We start from the raw sequence: 22,375 nt of genomic DNA on the forward strand, positions 1-22,375 counted from the left end.
TTAAGGTTGTACATGCAACTCCCAGATTGGCATTTCCTGCTTTTTACATACTTAACTATGTTACTGTATGTTAGCTCTACGTATAAAGGTATGTGGAAAAGTGAAATGGTCTAGGTGAGCGAGAGAGAACATTAGTAGGTTTGCTTTGGTTGCTCTTAAACAGATCTATTCCCCTACTGCTTCCTAAGACACGTCTGTACTGACCCCAGTAACACTGCCAAACACTATACATATAATGAAGAGTCATGGTTCTGTTTAGAATACCATAGAATAAACGGACCAGAGAAAATACTTCATCTCTTTTATTTAAACTCTCTACTAGTTCAAGAATGCAACATTTTCGCATTTAAAAATATGTTGTGGTCACAACATACTACATCTGAAACAAGAGCTGGAAAAAACACTCCTTTTATCTTCTGTAGCTGTTCTTTGCAACTTAACACACCAGCATTTCACCAGACAAAACTCAAGCTGATTGCTTTGGATAGTCAGCTTGGGGTTTATGCAGTAGAAGTCACATGACTAGTCCCCTTTATGATGTAATATGTGTTCTTCATTCAGCAGGGCTATATATGTACATGTTAGTGTGCAGTAGCTGCAACTGGAAGGATAATCAATGGTTAGGGGACTAGCCTAGGACTAGGAAAACCCATGTTCAATTCCCTGCTCTCCCACAGAGTTCCTGTGCGACTATGGTCAAGTCACCTAACACTAGAGGAATTTGCACATACACAATTTCCTATTTGTTGGACTCTCAAGCACTGGGCAATCATCACTGATTTACTTTCCTCAGAGACAGATGCAATGTCAAGTTTGCACTGAGTATGACATGCATGTCAAAAACCTCAAGTTTTAGAAACATACTAATGTAGCCTTATATTTTTTGATTGGATCCTACTTCAACAGCCTATTTAAATATTGCTTAGTATCAATTTCGACAGCATGATGATGATGATGCCCTTTTATGTTTTTAGTATGATGACAATACAACAAAATGCATCATTCTTTATTTTTAAAATTTTATAACAAACAGGATTAATAACCCCGTACAAAAGCCAATAACTCTTAAAGGCCTTCTTAGGGCAACTCAACAGATGGAGGGAGATTAAGCTGAAGCGTTCGATCTGAATACTTAATCACAAAGAGCTGAGGTTGGCATTGCATACAAGACACCAGATACTCATTACTGTAGTCACGCATGACAGACCTGACTCTTTAAAATACAAGATCATACCTTTGAAGGTGACTGACTATATATTACATAAGAAATTTTAAAATTTCACATACAATACTTTATTGTAGAAGGATTCTCGAGGTGTCTTTGTAGAGATGAACAAGCGGATGGAAGTAAAATCTTAGTGCTTCTTCTCTGGTTACATTCAAGTAACCTGAGCTGAACCCAAATATGAGTTTGGATTCAATAGATTTAGCATTCTAGTTTATTTGCAATTATGGCACTAATGACCTGAGAAGAAGTGAGGATCTCAAAAGTAGGAGGAGTAAGAGTCTGGACTGAGGCAGATTGTGTTTGCGTGGGGCCTGTCCTTTGCAGGGGTTTCTGTTTAGATTTAGACAGAATCTGCTTTGTGTGTGTTCATTCTGAGAGACCAAGTTAATGAGCCTTGACATGTAATTTATAATAGCAACAGAAAATCAAAAACAAATACAACACCAAACCCCCAAAAACAAACAAACAAAAAACCCAACCCCAAATAATTTCTTGGGATACTTCTGAGTAGTCCCCAAACCATTCAAAATAATGCCTGTATGAAAACTAAACAGTGAAATCCTAAAACAGAAGAGATCAATTACCTATAGTCACTTATAAGTAGAAAATAAAGTATATCTAACAAATAAAATGTCAGTGGCATCTGTCCTGCTTCTCATTTAGAGGATACCACATTCGTTATTTAAGGAAAGATGCCCATGGTACGTCACTCCTGTCTCTGATCCTTGAGGCATCTCTAGTCTCCTGTGTGTTCTGCCTTCTGTGCTTCTTTTTCAAGATTGCATTTTCTGCCTGTTTCTTTTAACCAATAACTAAATATTAATTACAAACACACTAAAACGGACTCTAGCTTGTGGGGACCACCATTAAGATTCCAGATAAATCTAATCTATCAGCCATCAAGTTAGAAACACAAAGGAAGTTTCTGAGATAGCACAGTCGGGAGCAGCATGTCACACAGATCAAGATGTAGGATCAAAGATACAAAGTTAGCATGATCTGTAGCCAAGAATCAGATCTCATTCAATTTTAAAATATTCTTCTTAGTGTAATTATGAAAATTAGTTATTGTTTCATCTTTTTAATTGATCATCTTTTACATTCACATATAACCAATGAGCCAAAAAAAGGCCATATACTGCATTCTTAAGTGCTTTTTCCCCCACCTAGAGAATGATTTGTGGTAAATAAGTGGGGAAAATTCAATCACTTCCCATGAGAGATCCCACTGTTAAATATTTTCTGATATTCAGTCTAGCATTCATTCTTAGATCAAATTTTGATACTTAATTTTTCCACATAACTAAGTCAACCTTTCCAGATCCCATTCAAAAACTCTGACAAATCTTTTCCAATCCTGTTAAGATAAAATGTCCACATTTGGCTCTGGGCAATGCCAGAGTCTGTCCTCTCAAATTTTCATCCCTCAGAGTTTATTGCTTTGATTTGCTGCTTCTACAAAATTTACTTGATGTATAGAGATGATGAACTGCTGAGGAAGGAGCAGTTCCAATTCCGTATGGATCTATAGGTTTGTACTTGTATGCAGAGGGAATGTTCAAGCTGGCTGGAGAAATTTTTCAGCAGAACCATTTTTCTGTCAGAATGCAGGTGTATCAAAATCAAAACACTTAGCAAAACTGATAATTTTTGCTGGAATTTCATTTCAGAAGAAAACTAGAAAGAAATTCCAATGTAAAAAAAAATAATTTTCATTTTGAAATGAAAAGTTGTCAAAAAAAACCCCTAGTCCATGTGATATTAAATAGAATGCAAAATGTAAAAAAAGAGGAGAAATCAAAATGAGGTCCGTCAAAACAAAATGTCTCAATCAGTAGGAAAATTTCAGGGGAAGAAGCCCCAACTGCAGACTCTGTGCTTGGAAGAAATGGACCTTTGTGAGTGGCATTAGGTCTGTCTGTGGGTTGTTTGTTTCATTCTGTGTATGGGTTTTACAGCTGGGCCCTGAGTAAGCCCTTGGAGTTTTGATCAGTGTCTTGCTAAAGACCACAAGGCTTTTGCCCTTGGACTTGGATTAGCCCAGTTGTTTGAAGTCTCTAAGTGGTTAATTGCTTCATGGTGGTGAGGGGTGGGGCTGAACTGAGCTAAGCAGGGAAGACTTCATATTAAAAAAATCTCTTGCTAGGCAAACTTGAGAGCCAAAAAGAAAGCTAACAGGAAAGTTTCAGGTGGCGTTTGGAGAGGGAGTGTGATATCTATGGCCAGGTCTACACTATGCGTTTATACCTAATTTAGCAGTGTTAAACCAATTTTACGCTGCTCCCGTCCACACAACAAAGCCCTTTATATCGATATAAAGAGCTCTTAAAACTGATTTCTGTACTCCTCCCCGATGAGGGGAGTAGCGCTGAAATCGGTATTGCCATGTTGAATTAAGGTTAGTGTGGCTGCAAATCGATGGTATTGGCCTCCGGGAGCTATCCCACAGTGCACCATTGTGACCACTCTGGAAAGCCATCTGAACTCGGATGCTCTGGCCAGGTAGACAGGAAAAGCCCCACAAACTTTTGAATTTCATTTCCTGTTTGGCCAGCGTGGAGAGCTCACCAGCACAGGTGACCACGCAGAGCTCATCAGCATAGGTAACAATGCAGTCTCCTGAGAATCGAAAAAGAGCTCCAGCATGGACTGCACGGGAGGTACTGGATCTGATCACTGTATGGGGAGAGGATTCCGTGCTAACAGAACTCCATTCCAAAAGATGAAATGAAAAAAAATTTCAAAGGCTATGATGCAGAGAGGCCACACCAGGGGCTCAGTATAGTGCCGTGTGAAAGTTAAGGAGCTCAGACAAGCCTACCATGAAACCAAAAAAGCAAATGGAAAGTCTGGGCAGGGCCAAAATCATGCAGTTTCTATGCTGAGCTGCATGCAGTTCTAGGGGGGTCTGCCACCACTACCCCACCCCTATCCGTGGATTCCAAGGTGGGGGTGGTAATCGCAGCCATGGCTGAGGATTCTGCTGATGGGGAAGAGGAGGACGAGCTTGTAGAGAGCACACAGCACTCAGTTATCCCCAACAGCCAGGAGCTTTTTCTCACCCTGACAGAATTACCCTCCCAGCCCTCCCAAGCCACTATCCCAGACAACGAAGTCATGGAAGGGACCTCTGGTGAGCGTACCTTGTAAATATAAGACATGGTTTAAAAGCAAGCATTTTTTAATGATTAATTTGCCCGGAGGACTTGGGATGCATTCGCGGCCAGTACAGTTACTGTAAAAGTCTGTTAACATGTCTGGGGATGGAGCGGAAATCCTCCAGGGACATCACCATGAAGCTCTCCGGGAGGTACTCCAAAAGCCTTTGCAGAAGGTTTCTGGGCAGCGCTGCTTTATTCCGTCCTCCGTGGTAGGACACTTGACCACGCCATGCATGTAGCAAGTAATCTGTTATCATTGCATGACAAAGCCTAGCTGTGTATGGTCCTGGTGATTGCTGACATTCAAGCAACATCCATTCTTTATCTTGCTGTGTTATCCTCAGGAGAGTGATATCGTTCATGGTAACCTAGTTGAAATTCAGAGTTTTAAGTAAGGGGACAGAGATGGCCATTCCTACTGGGCTGTTTGCCTGTGGCGTAAAATAAATCTTTCCTTGCAGGTTGTCATAAATGGATAGTTAAGGGTTAATGTCTCTTTTACCTGTAAAGGGTTACAAGCAGTGAACCTGGACCACCTGACCAGAGGACCAGTCAGAAGACAAGATACTTTCAAATCTTGGTGGAGGGAAGTCTTTGTTTTGTGGTGTTTGTTTGTCTGTTGTTCTCTCTGGGTTCTGAGAGTAACCAGACATACCTACAGGCTCCCTAATTTTCTGTTCAAATAGTAAGTATAAGTAGAAGGCGGTTTAGTCTCTTTGATTGTTTTCTTTATTTGCAAATGTGTATTTTGCTGGAAGGATTTTAATTTGTATTTGTGCTGGGGGGAAAGCTTCTCTCTAGTGTCTATAAGCTGAAAGACCCTGTAACCTTTACCATCTTAATTACAGAGACAACTTTTACTTTTTTCTTTCTTTTATTAAAAGTTTTTCTTTTTAAGACCTGATTGATTTTTTTCCCCTTGTTGTGGCTCAAGGGAATTGAGTCTGTACTCACCAGGGAATTGGTGGGAGACAGGGAGAGAGAAGGGAAGGGGGAAGGTGGAATCCCTCTGTTTTAGATTCACGGAGCTTGAATCTGTATTACCTCTTGGAGAGGGGGAAAGAGGAGGAGGCAAGGTGCACTCCTCTCTGTTTTTAGATTCAAGGAGTTTGAATCACAGTGATCTTCCAGGGTAACTCAAGGAGGGAAAGCCTGGGAGAGGCAACGGTGGGGGAAAGGGTTTACTTTCCTTGTGTAAGATCCAGGGGGTCTGGGCCTTGGGGTCCTCTGGGAAGGTTTTGGGGGGACCAGAGTGTACCAGGCACTGCAAGTCCTGGTTGGTGGCAGCATTACAGGATCTAAGCTGGTAATTAAGCTTAGAGGAATTCATGCTGGTACTCCATCTTTTGGACTCTAAGGTTCAGAGTGGGGATTTATACCATGACACAGGTAGCCAAGCGGGGGGAGAGGGGTATGATTGGCGCTGAGCTTTTCCGCGTTTGGCTAGCAGGGATCTTTTCTGCTACTAGCCACATAGTTGCGGGGGGGAAGCGGGGTGTTTAGCAGTGATCTTCCATGATACCAGCCACGAGGTGGCTTCTGCTGCTGCACGTTAACAGGAAAGAAGCAGCACTCAAAGGGCTTTGGTTGCTATTTGGGAAAGGAGAGCGCTGGATAGATGAAAGCTGCAGAAGACGAAAGACAATGGCTTACCATGGACGCATGCAAGCCAAATTCTGCTGCCCAGACCTGCGTCTGTGATCTGTAACTCCAAAGCTGCAGGCACTCAATATTAAGATGCAAAATGCGACCTTGTAGTGAAAACACATGTGCTATGTAAGGTGAATAGTGTTGTTCACTGTGAAAGAGTATGACCGTTGTTCTCTAAAATGTATCTTTTTAAATACTTCTCTCCCTTTTTTCCCTCCCTCATGCAGCTGTAAATTTTTCAAGCCTCCCTACTCCGTCCTGAAGGCTATCTCAGATAAGGCTGCAGGAAAAAAAAGACGCGAGAAGAAATGTTTTTGGAAATCATGGAAGTGACTCGCAATGAAAGAGCTCATCTGAATGAGTGGAAGGACGTGGTATCAAAGTACAGGAAAAATGCCAGTGACCGTGAGGGCAGGAAGGATGAACAGGAGGGACGCTCGAGATGAGTGGTGGTGGCAGGAAGATCAGCGGTGGTGGGATGCAACTCTGGGGTTGCTGCGTGATCAAACTGACATGCTCCAGCGTATGGTGGAGCTTCAGGAATGGCAGCAGGATCACAGAGTGCTGCTGCAGCCCCTGTGTAACCACCCTCCCCCCTCACCATGTTCCTTAGCCTCCTCACCCGCCAGACGAGTAAGAACATGTGGGGTGACGCCAGACTAGCCCACTCCACACCAGTGGACAGCCCAACCAAAAGGCTGTCATTATTATGAAATTTTTTTTAGTGGCCTTTTCCTTCCCTACTATTCTCCTCCCAAACCCCACCCAGGCTACCTTGTCAGTTCTCTCCCTCTTTTTTTATAATTAAGTAATAAAGAATACATGATTTTTAAACGAGTGTGACTTTATTTCCTTAGAAAGCAAGCTGTGATCGAAGGGGGAGGTGGCTTACAGGGAATGAGTCAATAAAAGGGAGGGGGGGTTCATCAAGGAGAAACAAACACAACAGTCACACTGTACCCTGGCCAGTGATGAAACTGGTTTTCAAAGATTCTCTAATGCGCACCGCTTCCTGGTGTGCTCTTCTAATCGCCCTGGTGTCTGACTGCGTGTAATCAGCGGCCAGGTGATTTGCCTCAGCCTCCCACCCTGCCATAAAGGTCTCCCGCTTACTCTCACAGAGATTGTGGAGCACACAGCAAGCAGCAATAACAATGGGGACATTGGTTTGGCTGAGGTCTGTGGGAGTAGGTAATGTGAGCCAGCGCGCCTTTAAACGGCCAAATGCACATTCTACCACCATTCTGCACTTGCTCAGCCTGCAGTTGAACAGCTCCTGACTGCTGTCCAGGCTGCTTGTGTATGGCTTCATGAGCCATGGCATCAAGGCGTAGGCTGGATCCCCCAGGATAACGACAGGCATTTCAACATCCCCAACTGTTATTTTCTGATCTGGGAAGTAATTCCCTTGCTGCAGCTGTTTAAACAAAGTACTGTTTCTGAAGACACGAGCATCATGAACCTTCCTGGCCATCCCACGTGGATGTTGGTGAAACGTCCCTTGTGATCCACCAGTGCTTGCAGCACCATGGAAAAGTACCCCTTGCGGTTTATGTACTGGGTGCGCTGGTGCTCCGGTGCCAAGATAGGGATATGGGTTCCATTTATCGCTCCATCACAGTTAGGGAATCCCATTGCAGCAAAGCCATTCACTATGACCTGCACATTTCCCAGAGTCACAACATTTCGTAGCAGCAGCTTAGTGATCGCTTTGGCTACTTGCATCACAGCAGCCCCCACAGTAGATTTTCCCATTCCAAATTAATTCCTGACTGACCGGTAGCTGTCTGGCATTGCAAGCTTCCAGAGGGCTATTGCCACTCGCTTCTCAACTGTGAGGGCTGCTCTCATCTTGGTATTCTGGCGCTTCAGGGCAGGGGAAAGCAAGTCACAAAGTTCCATGAAAGTGCCCTTACGCATGCGAAAGTTTCGCAGCCACTGTGAATTGTCCCACACCTGCAACACTATGCGGTCCCACCAGTCTGTGCCTGTTTCCTGGGCCCAAAATCTGCATTCAGTGACTAGAATCTGCCCCATTACCAGCAGAATCCCTAAAGCGCAGGGGTCTGCAGTTTGACAGAATTCTGTGTCCATGTACTCATCACTCTGGTCGCCGCTCTGCCGTAGCCGCTGCCTCCTCGCCTGGCTTTGTAGGTCCTGGTGCAGCATTGACTGCACGAGAATGTGCGAGGTGTTTACAACATCCATGGTTGCTGTCTTGACCTCAGCAGGGTCCATGCTTGCTGTGGAATGGCGTCTGCATGGTTCACCCAGGAAAAAAGGCATGAAATGGTTGGCTGCTGCTGCTTTCATGGAGGGAGGGGTGAGGCTGTACCCAGAAGCACCAGCGGCAATGTTTTTTGCCCCATCAGGCAATGGGATCTCAACTCAGCATTCCAATGGGTGGGGGAGACAGTGGGAACTATGGGATAGCTACCCACAGTGCAACAGTCAGGAAATCGACGCTAGCCTCGGTACATGGACGCACGCCGCCGAATTAGTGTGCTTAGTGTGGCCGCATGCACTTGACTTTATACAATCTGTTTTAAAAAACTGGTTTCTGTAAAATCGGAATAATCCCATAGTGTAGACATACTCTATGTATGATATCAAGATGGCCAGCGTTGGAACAATGGTGCTGACCTGCAAGAAGTGTGCCATGTTCTTTCCTGCTTGAAGCTGCAAGGGATTTCTTATGCATGGAAATGCTAGTTGGTGACCGCTGGAGGAACTGCAAAGAGTCCAAGAAGCTGAAGAGTGCCTAGAAAATCCGGTTCAGTAAACAAGGAAGAATGAAGCTGGCCAGAAAGGAATTGATGAGAGAGGAAGTCAGAAGGGAGACCTCACAGTTCTTAACCACTAAAGGCAAGAGATGACCACAATATTCTACACAGTTGGAGATAGCTGAGAATAGGCAGACTGTGGCCACCAGAGAAAAGAGAAGCAGAAGGAATTCCACATAGCTAGAAGTTTCAAATCAATACCAGGCTCTCAGTGGGGAAACTATGGAAGATACCTCTCAAGATCCAGCAGGGCCAAGGGGACAAAGATGTACAGGACATATATGTGGATGGCAGCTTGACCCAACCTGTAAGAAAATCATGCTTACTCTCAGAGTTCTCCAACCAGCTAAAGTAGACAGACATCTCCTGTTGGAGATTCAATACTCAGAAGTATCAATGGAAAAACCTGCAAGGAACAGGCAGATAGCAGGACATTGTGTTGCCTTCCTGCAGCCAAGACATGAGACATCATTCTAAGATTGGATAGGCTTCTGAAGTTGATAGGATCCATTGGTGATGGGTCATATCAGCACACATGATACTACACAAAGATATCTTGCAGATAGTCGATGACTTCAGAGAACTTGGAAGACCGCTGAAGAAGAATGTCCAAGAGATCTTCTATGAGATCCTTCCTGTCCCCCAAGCAAAGGAAGATACAAGTTAAATGCTTCTGGAAGTGAATTGCTGGTTAGATAATAGGTGCAGGGCTTTTTTTTTTTTTTTTTTTTTTTTTTGGATATTGATACTCCTCCTACTGAGGTGGAGGCCATCCAATCTATATAGCCCCCTCTCCCTGTAAGTTGGTCAATCATCTTGGGAGCAGGGTGGATAGAATAGTTATGAGGGAATTAAACTAATAGCAGAAGAGGAGGGTAAAAATGGATGATATCAGCACTCAACAATAAATCAAGATGTTGAGAACAAAATTAATCAAGGAACCAAAGGATGTGAAGATTCTTTTTGCCTAGGGGTCTGAGTAATAGACCAGACAAATTTGGAACTGATCATTTGTAAGTATAAATTCAAAATATTATCTAAACTTGGTGAGATGGTTTGCATAATTGGAAAGTTAAATGTTTATATTTAGGAAGGACTGAGTCAGCAAAAATGGAGTAGGAGTGGCACTTTGTCAAAAACCTGTTTCTGAGTCACTGATTACTTGGAAGAATATGATTTTGAATGCTTATGGATCAATGTGCTAACAGATAAAGCACAAGATGAGATAGTAATTAGTGTCTTCTACAGACCGCCAAATCACACTAGGGAACAGGATGACTGCTTCTTTACGCACACATCTGCAATGTGTAGGAAAAAAATGCTGTGTGATTGTAGGGGACTTCAATTTGAGTGACATATGCTGGCAGTCTCATGCTGCCAGTACTGAAGCATTTTTAGAATTTCTAAACATAATAGATGACAATTTCCTAACTCAAAGTGTTGCAGCCAACATGGGAAAATTCTATATTAGACTGTGTCCTAACAGATAAAGAGGAACTGTTCACAGAAATAAAATTAATGGTACCTTAGTTAAAGTGATCATGAGTTGATAACATTTATAATGTGCAAGCAGAATAAATCCAGACCAATGAAGAGTAATATATAAACTTTGTGCTTTAAAATGGCCACTTTCAAATATCTGAGAACAATTTTATAAGCCAAATCAGCTAGGAGAAATAATTTTAATAAAAAAAAGATTGATAATTGGCAATCATTTAAGAACACCTTACTACATGCCCAAAAAGTTACAACCCCCCCCCAACCACAAAAAAGGATGTGGTGGTTAAAAAAAAAAAAAAGGCCTGGTTGAGAATGGAAATGAAGGAATTGGTTTACTTTTTTTTTTTTTCCTTTTTTTAAAGGAAAAGTGTATAGAAATCTATGGCCAGCCCAGTTAAGGACCATGAGTTTTTAAAAACCATATTAGAAATTAAAAGAATTCTGACAATGGTATTGGTCCATTACTAGATGAATGGTAGCGTTAACAACAGTAATGCACAAAAGGCAGAAGTGTTCAATAAATATTTCTGTTCTGTATTTGGGGGGTGAGGGGGGAAAAGTATATGGTCTCATTATATGCTGATAACATTCTCTCTAATCCACTAATATCTCTGAAGGATGTTAAAACAGAAGTTACTAAAGTTAGACATTTTTAAATCAGCAAGTCCATATAACTTGCACCTAAGAGTTTTAAAACAGCTGGCTGAGGAGCTTGCTGGATCATCAATGTTGATTCTTCAAAATGTATCAGAGCACCAGGAAAGTTCCAGAAGACTGGAAGAAAGCTAATGTTGTGTCAATTTTTAAAAAGAGTAAAATGGGATGACCAGGGTAATTATAAGCCTGTCATGGGTCCCAGGCAAGAGAATAGAGTGGCTGATACAAACTTGATTAATAAATTAAAATAGGATAATATTACCAATCAACATGGGTTTATGAAAATAGATCTTATCAAACTAACTAGATATTTTTTTTTGGATGGGATTACAAATTTGACTGACCAAGGTAAAAATGTTGACCTAATAACTTAGACTTCTGTAAGCCATTTGACTTAGTACAGCACAACATTTTGATTAAACTAGAAAGAGATCAAATTAACATTGCACACATTAAAAACTGACTAACTGATTGGTTGCAAAACCTAACTGTAAATGGGGGATTTTCATTTTGCAGGCCTTTTTCAAGTAGAGTCCTGCAAAGATCAGTCCTCGGCTATATGCTATTTAACATATTTATCAAGGACCTGGATCATTACTGAAAGTTTGCAGATGACACAACTTGGGGGAGTTGTAAATAATAAAGAGGACAGGTCACTCATCCAGAGTGGTGTGGTCACTTGGTAAACTGGGTGCAAGCAAAGAATGTGGATTTTAATATAGATAAATGTAAATGTATACATCTAGGACCAAATAATGTAAGCCATACTTACAGAGGGGGGGACTCTATTCTGGGAAGCAGTAACTCTGAAAAAGATTTAGGGTTGGGATGGATAATCAGCTATACATGAACTCCAGTATGGTGCTGTGGCCAAAAGAACTAATGTGATCCTGGGATGCATAAACAGGGAAATCTTGAGTAGGAGTAGGGAGGTTATTTTACCTCTGTATTTGGCACTGGTGTGACTGCTGCTGGAATACTGTGTTCAGTTCTGGTTCCCACAGTTCAAGATTGTTGATAGAGTGGAGAGGGTTCGGCAAAGATCCATGAGGATGATTAAAGGATTAGAAAATATGCCTTTAGGGAGAGATTCAAGGAGCTAAGTCTATTAGCCTTTTCTTAAGCTAAAGTGATGACTTTATTATAGTCTATAAATACCCACACAGGGAACAAATAGTTATTAATGTGATTTTCAAGCTAGCAGAGAAAGATGATCCAATGGCTGGCAGCTAAAACTAGACAAATTCAGACTGGAAATAAGGCATAGATTTTTAACAGTAAGCTTAATTAACCATCGGAACAATTTACCAAGGGATGTGGTGGATTCTCTTATTGTTAGTTTTTAAATCAAAATTTGATGTTTTTCTAAAGCTCTGCTCTAGGAATTATTTTGGAAGTTCTATGGTCTGTGCGGTACTTGGATGCTGTGGTGAATTGTGCCATGGAAATGTACATAATAGAATAGCTTACCTATCTAAGGTAATTCTACTGCATTCATCGTCATAGTATCTGTTGTCAGAGCTGATGGACCCATTGCTAATTGCTTATGCCTTGGGGAGGGGAGATATACATTTAATTGTAAACAGCCAGCAGACAGAAAATGATGCCAGAGTTCATATTTTAAAAGTCTGCTGGTCATACTGGTATGCAAGTGCTGGAGTGTTTGGCTGAAACGTTGCCTTCTCTACTGCTCTTAACTATTGTTGGGGAAGTCCTTGCTGCTCCTTGGGACAGGCTATAACCCTGGGAGGCCCTGCTCTGGTTCTTTCATTCCTTGTTGCTGGTGCACCCGGACAGGAGGTTCTGAGGTAAGGGGCTCTTCCCTGCTAGCATCTGGTTTGGGAAGGGTGATGGGATCCTACTGGAGCCTAACCTGAACTAACTCACTAATGGGCTGGCAAGCAGTTAATGAGCTCCTGATTCCACTTCAATTTACCAAATATTACTCCATTTTTTTTATTCTTTGGTTTAAAGAAAGGGGTGGGGGCAAAGGAGGTGGGGCATTGAAAACTGTATGGCACCTTAGCATTCTCGTGACAGAAGGAATCAAGGGACTACCAGCACCATCTAACAAGAGAGAGAGTCAAGAGAAGAAACAGATTGTCCCATCACAGGGTTCTTCAGTAATTTGTACAGCACACTGGTTGTTTGTTCATTTGTTCTTAATCTTGTCTGGTGTAACAGCCATCCCTCAGGAAAGTGCAATGTTGAAAGAGGTTGCAGAAAACGTCTCGTAGAAATTATCAGACCAGTTGGGACTCTAAATCTAAAAACTTACTTTATAGCTGTCACTTTCAGTCTTTTTGTTGTTACAGCTGGGTGGAGTATCTTCTAGCACTTCACTTTAGTTTTAATTATTTAGTACCCAGCTTTAGCTGGTCTATCTGTTTTTGAGTTCTTGATGAGTTAAGTGTTTTAGCTCCAGACTTTTTAAAACTGTACTTGCAAAAATTCAGGCACAATTAACATGATTGCACATGCAGTAAAGGTAATAATGCATACAAGCTGTGCTCATACACTTTTTTTCATGTGCATTGAAAAATCTGGGCAGAACCTGGTTGCAAAATGTGCACGTTTTGGTAATGTGACAGGTTTCCCAGAAATGCAGGTCAGAGCATTCATTTATTTGTATTCCAGTAGCCTTTTGTAGTAGTATTCCCTTCCTGAGATCAGGACTCCCCTGTGCCAGAAGCTGTTCCTACATACATTATAAAACATTCCCTTCTCCAAGAGTTACAGTCTAAAAGACAAGACATGCAGAGAGGGGAAGAAAGAAGTGTTATTTTGCAGATGGGAAACAGAAGCACAGTGAGATTAAGGCCCTAATTCACTACTTAAAGACATTATTTACTTCAGGCACACGAGAAGTCCCCCTGCAGTCAATGACTGCTGACTTACCCAAGATTGCAAAGGAAGTCACTGACAGAGCCAGAAACACAAGTCCCCATCTCTTGAGTTCCAGTCCAGTGTTTTAACCACAGGGTTATCCTGTCTTTCATTCAATAGTGAAAAGGGTCTACAGTGACATCTTACTGAGCTTCAACTATTTATACAATATTTTTGTAATAAAGAATATAAACTAAATCCTGCCACTTAGGCCTACTCTTTTATTTGGAGGAACTGTAATACTGGTTTCTTTAGGGACAAATCTCCTATACCTGGGATAGTGGTACAGGTAGAGTAGTATCAAAGAGTAAGGCACAACTAATATAATGTATCCTAACAAAGCTGTTAGCTTTTGTCATGCTGTCATAATCTTGACCATGAGTCCCACAGAGCTACATTCATTACTGACATAATTATGTGGAGATAGACTTCATTGTTTGCTTGTTCCTGGATACAACATAGATAACATTCATTATGGAAGTGTGCTTGTAGTTCCATAGTGAAGGTTGAGTTGAGCTATTTTTATATATTGACATACACAGTTGAGGAGCCCAAATATCATGAAATTAAATGGTTATGATTTAGATATTTAATGTATGTGGTCCCACATAATATTGAACTGATTTTTTTAGAGACATTAATATTTATCCATATTTTTCCCCTTACCCATATGGCCTCTGAACAAGTTAAGATTGTTTGGGGTCCTTAACTGAGCTTTGCTTACCTTAACAAATTTTTATTTCTTTTAAATGTAACCATCACTTTGCACTTCTGTAGCAAGGATAATGTACAATTAAATGCTATAAAAGGAAGAGTTGAGCAGAAACAATTGAAATTTTTATCAAAACATATTTTAAACAAAAAATGGCTTTTTAACAAAATGGACATTTTAGTAAGAAAAACTTAGAAAACTGAAATCCAAAAATGTTTTCACTTACCCTTTTTTAGTTTTTTTACAAGAACATGAAAAATTTGAAAATTACATGTGTTTTGGGAAAGAAAAGATGGTTAGAGAGGGAAAGAAGGAATGATTTAGAAAGTGAAATATGATTCAAGTTAATTGGATCACAGCGAAAAATACCTCTGCAACTCTACCAGTTTCCTATGTTGATCCGAGTCTAATAATAAGCAGAGGATGTAATCTTTTTAAGGACTCAGGAGAAATTCTGGAAGTTGTTGAACTAAGCCATTGCCAAAACAGAAAGAGACTCCTACTTGATACTAAGTATCAGAGGGATAGCTGTGTTAGTCTGTATCCATAAAAAATCGGAGAGTCTGGTGGCACCTTAAAGACTAACAGATTTATTTGGGCATACAGTATCAAGTATCTACTTGATACTGTATCTTTTACAGGTGAATTATCTCTACTCTTAGAAATATATAACTATCCAACATTATTCTATAGGAAATGTGGAAAGGGTCTTGAAAACTGGGATATAATTTCCTCCATCCTTTTCTCTTAAGGTCCTCCCAACACAGAAGAAAAGATAGGAAGTGTTGTGCCATGCTGGCTGATAAAAGCTGAGTTTTACTAGGATGCAAGAGAGTGCCAAGGAATGTCATAAGGTCACACTCCAACCTTTGCATGTGGCTCTCACTAGCCAGTGTGTACTGAAGGAATAGTGGTTGAGCTAAATACTACACATAACATAGCAAAATAAAATGTATAAATGGAAGCAAAAACCTTTAACAAAACATGTCTTCGGTCATTTCATGTCCTTTAGTTACATTATTGCCATCCTTAAATTACAGAAGGAAATAGTATATTAAACTGATATAACAGAAATAAGGCCATTGTGACTTGCCAGCTATACGAAAAATGAAATGACAGCAAGGTCAGAGGTGAACTGTAAAGACCCAACTATTAACCTTTATTATCCTTTCAGTTGTTCTGACTCTGCTTCCAGGCTGAAATCCGAGATACATTAAGTGCAAGACAATCCTTCAGGGTTCAGCAAGAGTAGAATTCAGCAGTTGGCTTTATTGATTATGTTTCTGTAAGCATAGAAAGAAAATTCAATAAATATAAACTGTAAGCTGCAATACTGGAAAAAAAACTTTTTTTGGTTGCCAGATCCCCTTGTTCTACACCTCTTTTAAGAGGCATTTGTAATTCTTCAAGTCTGCCTATTTTCTGAACTATTAAATTCAAACCAACCTAACCCCCCCCCTTAATTTGGACTTAGACTGGGTGCTTTATGGTACTCACATGCAATAGGAATTGTATGGTAAATACATTGAAGATAGGTCTCTACCCAGAAGAGCCCAGGTTCTAAATGGTGGACTGGATAGGCAAACAAAGTTATATTGGGGTGATATCCAGTCCCACTGGAATCAGTGACAAAAATCTCAATGAGTTCAGTGGAGACAGGATTTTATCTCAAGAATGGAGAAGAGAAAGAATGTTGTGTTACAAAAATAAGATGACATTATTTCATAGTTTAACCATTGTTTTTTTTGTTTTTTGTTTTTGTAAATGTACTGTTCATTTTTTGTAGCTGATGCTGCAGAAGTAAGTTTTCAGGAACAATATGAATGAGGTGAACATGGAAACTTGCTAAATGCATTTTAGAGGTGCAACATGGTAAGCTTTCAAAATGTTAGTAAGTTTTCAACAGAACCATTCATATTCATTCCCAAAATATATTGTGGGAACAAATGACCTTTATTTTGTATGGGCAGATCAGGTAATTTGGTTCTACTTCCACAATTTGTGCAAAAATTGCAGATGTAAACTTGTGGGTGTAATTTTTGAAACTGGGCAGAGCCATCTTTGAAAATTTGCTTCCAAAATGTTAAGCTCCCCGCCACCCCAATATATATATTGAAAATTCTTAGTCTATTTGACCTTTTTTAAAACTGTAAGGAGGATGTAATGAAACAAAAATCTGTATGGATTATAAACATGAAATGGAATCCTGATGGCACAACTGTGAGAAATGTTCATGCCAGTTACATTGACCTACTCTAAAACAATAATTTAATATTTCAGTGGAGAGTAAACTCAAGATACTTTGTTCCTCAAAACATGGTGCACATGGTAGCTGGTGATTGAAGTACAAAGGAAAACAGAACCATGACAAAATAGATCAGAAACATTGAAATTATGTTGTTAGAAGTGCCGATTGCACCATATGTTCAAATAACTGAGTGTGAAGTCAGAACATTCCTTAATTCCCCTTGGGTGAAATAGTATCCTATGCTATAATCCAGTCTGAATGTCTTTAATAATCTCCTTTGTCTAGCTCCTCCTCTTGAGAGAGAAATTTCCAAGCCAATTACAAATCTCTGTGATGCTGCTGAACCATACTTAACTTCACAATAATAGCTGGCTCTAGGATAAGTCATATTGTTTAGTCTAGTAGCTGCTTTATGCTCACTAATGGCATCTTTCAAAACTCTTGGGTTTTTTATTCTATCATAGGCCTTGCTACAGCATATCGATATACTGTATAAATTACAATGCATGAAGTCTCTAATTTCAAAGATTTCCTGATAAACAGCACACCTTCTCCTTTGGGATTTGACAGATAATCTCCTCCAACCCTACTGTGCTTCTGCTAACAAATACTAACTGACTGTTCTAGGTAAATGCCTCCTTATGGGACTAGATCTAATCCACTGAAGTCAGTGGAAAGACTACCATTGACTTCAGTGAGATTTGGATCAGGCCCTGTTGTTCTATGTGCTGCTAATCTCACTTACTGCCTTAAGGCCTGTAACATGCACAGAAACTAAAAAGCAATATAGGGGCCTATTGTAAATGGGCCGTGTCATAAACAGATAGCTAGGGTTAACAGATAGCTACAGGTCTTTTACCTGTAAAGGGGTAACACCAGTAACCTGAAACACCTGACCAGAGGACCAATCAGGAAACAAGACTTTTTCAAATCTAGGTGGAGGGAAGTTTGTGTGTGAGTTCTTTGTTCTTTGTCTTGGGTCTGACCCTCTCGGCTATGAGAGTGATTTTTCTATCTCCAGCTCTCTAATCTTCTGTTTCCAAGTTGTAAGTACAAAAATAGTAAGGCAATAAGGTTTATATTGTTTTTTTTTGTATTTACATGTGTGTAGTTGCTGGAATGTTTAAATTGTATTCTTTTTTGGATAAGGCTGTTTATTCATTTTTTTCTTTTAAGCAAATGACCCTGTATTTGTCACCTTAATACAGAGAGACCATTTTTATGTATTTTTTCTTTCTTTTTATATAAAGCTGTCTTTTTAAGACCTGTTGGAGTTTTTCTTTAGTGGGGACTCCAGGGAATTGAGTCTGCAGCTCACCAGGGAATTGGTGGGAGGAAGAAGTCAGGGGGAAAATCTCTTGTGTTAGATTTACTAAGCCTGACTTTGCATACCCTCTGGGTAAGGGGGAAGAGAGATTAGCTCTCATGTGTTTCCAGGACTGGAAACAGGGAGGATGGAGTCCCTCTGTTTAGATTCATGGAGCTTGCTTCTGTGTATCTCTCCAGGAACCCAGGGAGGGAACACCTGGAGTGAGGAGGGGGAAGGGAAATGGTTTATTCCCCTTTGTTGTGAGACTCAAGGAATCTGAGTCTGGGGGTCCCCCAGGGAAGGTTTTGGGGAGACCACAGTGAGCCAGGCACTGTAAATCCCTGGCTGGTGGCAGCTTTACCAGGTCCAAGCTGGTAACTAGGTTTGGAGGTTTTCATGCTAACACCCATATTTTGGACGCTAAGGTCCAGATCTGGGAAAAATGTTATGACAGGCCAGATTAGAAATAAGATCAGGATCTTATGAGTAGAGCAGATTGGGAAATTTTTGATGAAATGTTTTTCATGGGCAAATGCCAATTTGTTGAAACCCAAGCTGTCAGGGCTGAATCCCCACTCGGTCACTCTGAGTGCAGGAAGTGGACACCCTCAAGGATTTAAAAAATTAATACTTGCCACTCCAGGCTGTATTACACTCCAAGGTTACAGCTTTTCTCTGACCTTGGCTTGATAAACGATGCCACCACCCAAATGCAAAAAAAACCCTTGAACCCAGGAAAGAGCACTTGGGAATTCCTCCCTGTGGGGTACCCTCAAGCCCTCTCACCCCCACCCGTCCAGGGAAGAGCTGAGAGAGAAACCAAAGGAAATTAGCTGTTGCCACCAATTAATCAAACAGCATATGCACAAACCTCTTAGGACACCAAAAATCCAATCCTGTTCTTAAAGGTAAATTTTATTAAAAACAAAAAGAGAGCCTGGAACTTAGGCTTTTGCTAGATTTTTAAAAGAGCAATTCTAAAAATCAAGCACCCAAAATAGCTTTCTTGGGGGTTCATCTTAAAGATTACAAGAAAACAAAAACATCTAGGGTTAGCACAGAGGAGTCCACAAGCCAATAAGAAATAACCCCAACTGAGTCTTTTTAGACATTCCCTAATTCTACTTGCATATCTGAGGCTCCAGATAAGTAGGTTCGAGATCTGAATTGATAATCATACCTGGCTTAAAGCTGGTTACAGCATTACTGCCTGTGTCCCTGCATCCCAGAGAACAACAGACAAAGGGAAAGTTTCTTTCCCAATTTTTAAAAGTTCTACCTTCCCATTGGCTCTTTGATTAGGTGCACACTCCTTTTCTTTTACCTGTGGGCTTGTTAACCCTTTACAGGTAAAGCAAGCAGAGAACAGACCAAGAGGGATTTTACAGCTGGCTGGCTGAGTGTCCATCAAAGGGAGCTACTCCCTGCCCCCTCAACTCCCCCTTCATGTATCACACAAGCTTTGTAGGAAAATATCAGTTTTGACAAAACTTTTGTTGGGATGGCATCTCAGGCAGGTGGTGGGGAGTGCAGAGAGAGAGCAATCTACCTCGGAATAGCCAATAACCCAAAAATGTTCAGCCTTACCAGAACTATCTAGGTCTGAAAAATTGTACTAAAAATTGCATGAGGAAAAAGCCTTTTTTGCTATATGGGGTGAGGGGAGCAAAACTTGTTTACCATTCAAGCAAGAGATACTGCGAGAAGAGTCTGTCAGAGTATTTCATTTTCAGGCCTGGTCAAAACTAGCCAAGGGTCTCTTTCATATAATGAGCAAGTTTGGTTAATTGTCTAGGCCTGGAGAGTTGTATGATGAGTGTTTACATGAGGCAGTATGGACTTTATGGATCAAGCCCACAGCATATTCAATAACTGCAGGAAATAAAAGGAAGTCGTGTTGGAATGAATGCTGTGTGCAGAGTATAAAAATTTGGAAGCCATGGAATCTGGGTATTATAGAAGTATTCAGTATTCATTGGACTGTAAGTGAGCACCTGTGGCATTTATGAAATTTCATAAAGTTTAGTGTCTGTACATAGTAATGTTAATAAAACAAGGAGACCAATAATAAGGCTTTGGTGTATCAAAGCTGTGATTTCAATGGATTAATTCTATTAGAATCTGTAGCTGAGATGTGAATTTGTGACAATTTTCTATATGACCTGGTCTTTGTTATTGTGCTCTGTTTTACCCCTTAACCTCTTATCAAATTGGTATATCCTAAATGTGAAATAAACAAGTTTAAACTGTTGGGCAGATTAGTGCAGTTGAACACAAAAAGCCTAATTAGCTGTGCCAAACCAATGGAGGTGATGACAACTTGTTAAAAATGGTAGCTGACAGTATATACATTGTCACCAAGCATAATAGCATGAGGAGCAATCTCCTTTTAAAGTGCTGATTTGTGTGCGAGCAGAAGAAGGATTGCGGGGGAAGATAAAACAAAGAGGACTGCTCACATTTTATGTCTTACATTGTACAGTGTCTCTGTGAAGCAGCTTTAAGGAGGCCCTGTTTGGTATCCCCAACACCTTTCTGTAAGAACAAAACAATTAGAAGAATTTGTAATGCATTCAGGGGTGGCTCCAGGCCCCAGCATGCCAAGCGAGTGCTTGGGGCGGCATGCCGCGGGAGGCGCTCTGCTGGTTGCCGGGAGGGCGGCAAGCGGCTCCGGTGGACCTCCCGCAGGCGTGCCTGCGGAGGGTCCGCTGGTCCCGCGGCTTCGGTGGAGCCACCGGACCAGCAGACCCTCCGCAGGCACGCTTGCGGGATGTCCACCGGAGCCGTGGAACCGGTGACCAGCAGAGCGCCCCCCACGGCATGCCGCTGTGCTTGGGGCGGCGAAATGTCTAGACCCGACCCTGAATGCATTACAGCATCTGCAGTCTGATATATGGTTAATGACTTGGGCCAATGCTCATTTACTCACAAAGTTTTATCCTTTAGTGATATCTGGCATTTTGTTTCATGCCTCTCTAAAAATTCATCTTCCCAAATAAAGGAAATTGGGCTGTGCAAATGTTTTAAAGTCAGCTGGACTTTATGCAAAATAGATTAGTGAAGTCTGATATTTTTATCATAAAAGTTATATTATTTTACAGAAGTATGTACTCCAGGACAATCTGTCCTAAGGAGCAATGCCATTAGGCAACTCCTTTTATTAAACTGTCCCTTTCAAAGCAACACCAAAGTTATGGTCCATTAAAGTAAAATTGTACTGTTAAAACAACTGTCATTCACTGGGGTGCTGGGTGGCCACTTAAGACAGATACCAACATTTTATACATTCTGTGGCCAAGGAGGAATATAATGGTTGGGTGGAAACCAGGCACAACACTTTTTTAGATAAGTTTCCTTTATTGGTGCTATGAAAATTTACACCAGGAAAATCTTCCCATGAGCTTTGTCTCTATTTAAGCTGTCTTAATATAACCTTGTAGATAAAAACCTTCTTATACAGCATATTGTCTAACTTGTGTAACATAACTAGGGCTGTCAAGCGATTAAAAAAATTAATTGTGACTAATCGCACTGTTAAACAATAATACAATACCATTTATTTAAATATTTTGAATGTTTGTTCTACATTTTCAAATGTATTGATTTCAATTACAACGTAAAATACAAAGTGTACAGTGTTCACTTTATATTTTTTATTACAAATATTTTCACTGTAAAAAACATAGTATATTTCAATTCACCTAATACAAGTACTGTACTGCAATCTCTCTATAATGAAAGTTGAAATTAAATGCAGAATTATGTATTTAAAAAATGCATTCAAAAATAAAACAATATAAAACTTAAGAATCTACAAGTCCACTCAGTCCTACTTAAGCCAATTGCTTTGACAAATAAGTTTGTTTACAATTTGCAGGAGATAATGCTGCCCATATCTTGTTTACAATGTCACCTGAAAGTGAGAACAGGCATTTGCATGGCACTGTTGTAACCAGCATTGCAAGATATTTACATGCTGGATGCTCTAAAGATTTATATGTCCCTTCATGCTTCAACCACCATTCCAGAAGGCATGTGTCTATGCTGATGATGGGTTCTGCTTGATAATGATCTAATGCAGAGCAGACTGATGTATGTTCATTTTCATCATTTGGGGCAGATGCCACCAGCAGAAAGTTAATTTTCTTTTTTGGTGGTTCAGATTCAGTAGTTTCTGCATCAGAGTGTTGCTCTTTTAAGACATCTGAAAGCATTCTCCACTCCTCATCCATGTTAGATTT

Source organism: Gopherus evgoodei, chromosome 6, assembly GCF_007399415.2.
Source record: "Gopherus evgoodei ecotype Sinaloan lineage chromosome 6, rGopEvg1_v1.p, whole genome shotgun sequence".
Classification (NCBI taxonomy): Eukaryota; Metazoa; Chordata; order Testudines; family Testudinidae; genus Gopherus; species Gopherus evgoodei.